The sequence below is a fragment of the Narcine bancroftii genome, chromosome 3 (assembly GCF_036971445.1).
Source record: "Narcine bancroftii isolate sNarBan1 chromosome 3, sNarBan1.hap1, whole genome shotgun sequence".
NCBI classification, from domain to species: Eukaryota; Metazoa; Chordata; class Chondrichthyes; order Torpediniformes; family Narcinidae; genus Narcine; species Narcine bancroftii.
Window position 1 is genome coordinate 63,693,246 of NC_091471.1, and position 3,441 is coordinate 63,696,686.

Genomic DNA, 3,441 nt, shown 5'->3' on the forward strand with positions numbered 1-3,441 from the left:
GCTTTGATGTGTTCCTTCTCATTGCATTTTGCTTTTTTGAAATTGCAATTATTGGGACTGTGATTCATCTTGCCGCAGCAAAAACATATTTGGTGGACAGGCTCCCGGCGGGGAGAAGCTTGGCGCCAAGATTTATTGATAGCCAAGTCTCTCTGGCAGACATCTGCATTGCTTGGCGCTGGTCTTGGTGGCAAGTAGTAATATCTAACGCCAGTTCAAGTGTCAGATTTCATGTTGCAATTAGTTTTTCATGGGTAGTTTGTTCAGCTAAACCCATTACTAATCGATCTCTTAATGCACTGTTTCTGAATTGTCCAAATGCACAGTATCTAGACAGTTTACATAACGCAGCCATGAAATTTGGGACAGGCTCTCCATGCTTTCATTTATGTCGGTAAAATTTATGTCTTTCTGTCATTTCTGGAGGTTGGGAGGGTTAAGGTGCTGACTGATAGTTTTTGTTGAAGGCACATGTGGGCTAGTTAGCAATCTTAAGAGCTCATAGGTGCCTCCTCCCATTACGGTTAAAAACAATGCACGCTTTTTATTCAATTGAGGATTTTCAGTAATATCATGTACAATACAATGATTAGAAGAATGTTCTACGTATGCTTCCCAAGTGTCTTCACCCTCATTTAATTTGTCAAAGTGAGCTGCAAGAGCTGCTGTCGCCATCTCTTGGGATTCCCAGCTTTTTGCTCTCTTCTGTAGTTATGATAAATGTCTAATGGTTGAGTGATTTCTTGAATTCTCATTGCCACTGCTATGTTTGAGGCTCCCCTGTTGTAAATAACAGCCACAACGTCAGTGCAGACTAGCTCAATGCTTGACTAATTACATACTACAAGCATTACTACGAAGCATTCAGTATAAATCAGTTCCTCACGTCATTGCATACACATAAAGGTGTTATATCCAACAATCTGGTGATGGAATGCATTAAGGTGCACCTCCCAGACCTATTTCAATATGCCTATAGAACGAACTGTTCCGCTGATGATGCTATAGATTTGTCCCTTCACTCTGCCCTGACCAACCAGGAGAACAACACCTCATATGCCGTTCATCGACTTCAGCTCGGCGTTTAATATGATCATTCCTCAGAGGATGGTGGAGAAGCTGTCCTTGCCGGGCCTCAACACCCCTCTCTGTACCTGGATTCTGGATTTCCTAACAGAAAGAGCACAATGCAGAAAATGTTCAGCGCTATCACACTGAGCAATGCAGTGCCTCAGGGATGTGTGCTCAGCCTGCTCCTCTTCACACTAATGACCCATGATGACAATGTTAAATTCAGCTCAAACAGAGTCATCAAGTTTGCAGATTACACAACAGTAGTTGGACCCATCAGCAACATCGATGAGTTGCACTAAAGAGGTGAAAAATCTTGTAATATAGAGCGAGAATAACAACCTGAGTCTCAATATGCACAAGACACATATGATCGTGGACTTCTAGAGGACCATGAATGACCACCCTCCACTACACCTTAATAACTCAGTAGTGGAAAGAGTAGAGCACCATATTCCTCGGAGTCCACTTAATTAATGACCTACTGAGAACATACAATATCTCATTTATCAGGAATGCGCAACAGTGACTGCATTTCCTGAGAAGATTGAACCAGGCAAGACCACCGTCAACTTTCTGCAGGAACTCTATTGAGAGTGTCCTGGCTGGCTGCATCACTTGTCAGAATCAGAATTTATTGCCATGAACAAGTCACAAATTTGGTATTTTACAGCAGCATCGTATTGCAAACATTCATGTTATGAACCATCTTACAACAATAATATTTAAAAAAATGCATGAAAAGTAAGGCAGTGTCTTTTGTTCATTGATTATTCAGGAATCTGATGGCAGCGGGGAAGAATAACATAACATAACATAACAATTACAGCACGGAAACAGGCCATTAGGCCCTTCTAGTCCGCACCGAACCAAACACCCCTTTCTAGTCCCACCTCCCTGCACAATGCCCATAACCCTCCATCTTCTTCTCATCCATATACCTGTCCAACCTTTTCTTAAATAATACAATTGACTCCGCCGCCACTATTTCTCCCGGAAGATCATTCCACACAGCTACCACTCTGTCCTTGTGCTGCTGAGTTCTCGTCTTTAGGCTCCTGTACTTTTTTCCCAATGGTAGCAGAGTGAAGAGGGAGTGGCCTGGTGGTAGGGATCTTTGGGGATAAGAAGCTGCTTTTTTAAGACGCCGCCTCATGTAGATGTCCTCGACGGAGTGAAGTCTGGTGCCAGTGATGTCACAGGCCAAGTTAACAACCCTCTGGAGTTTATTCTTGTCCTGAGATTTGGTGCCTCAATACCAGACAGTGATGCCACCAGCCAGGATGCTCTCCACAGTATACCTGTAGAAGTTTGAGAGAGTCTTCGGTGACATACTGAATCTCCTCAAACACCTGATGAGCCTTCTTTGTGATTGCATCAACATGGAGGCTCCAGAACAGATCTTCAGATTTTGAAATTCTTGATCCTCTCCACCACTGAGCCCTTGATAAGAATTGAGTCATGCTCCTCTGACTTTCTCCTGAAGTCCACAATCATCTCCTTCATTTTGGTAATGTTGAACACAAGGTTGTTGACATGACACCACTCAAAGTGCTGATCTATCTCCCTCTGCACACTTCCTCATTGCCATTTGTGGTTCGGCTGACAGCTGTAGTGTCATCAGCAAACTTGTAGATAACATTGGAATTGTGCCTCGCCACATAGTCAAGGGTGTAAAATGAGTAGAGCAGTGGGCTAAGCATGCATCCTTGGCATGTGCCTGTGTTGATAATCAGTGAGAGCAGACATTGTTTCCAATTCATACTGACTGTGGTCTTCTGATGAGAAAGCTGCAGAGGGGTTTCAGAGGCTCAGGGTTTATAGGTTCTTGACCAGCACTGTGGGAATAATGGTATTGAAGGCTGAGTTGTAGTTGATGAAGAGTAGCTGCAAGTATGAATTGCTGTTTTTGAGGTGATCCAGAGCTGAATGGAGAGCCAGTGATATTGCATCTGCTGTGGAGCGATTGTGACGAAATGCGAATTGCAGTGGGCCCAGACCTTTGATTAGGTACGTGTTAATTCTGACCATGACCAGCCTCTCAAAGCATTTCATCGCAGTAAATGTTAGTGCTACAGGGTGATAGTCGTTGAGGCAGCTCACTCTGCTCTTCTTGGACACCGGGATGATTGATGCCCCTTTGAAGCAGGTGGGAACCTCTGACTGCAGCAATAAGAAGTTGAAAATGTCCGTGAACACTCCAGCGAGTTGGTTGGCACAGATTTTCAGTACCCTGCCAGGTACGCCATCAGGGCCTGACACCTTGTGATAGTTCACCCCCTTGAATGATGTTCTAACATCATCCTCAGAGACAGATATCAGAGGGTGGTACAGGTGCTGCAGAGAATTAAATTGGAGGTCAATCCATAG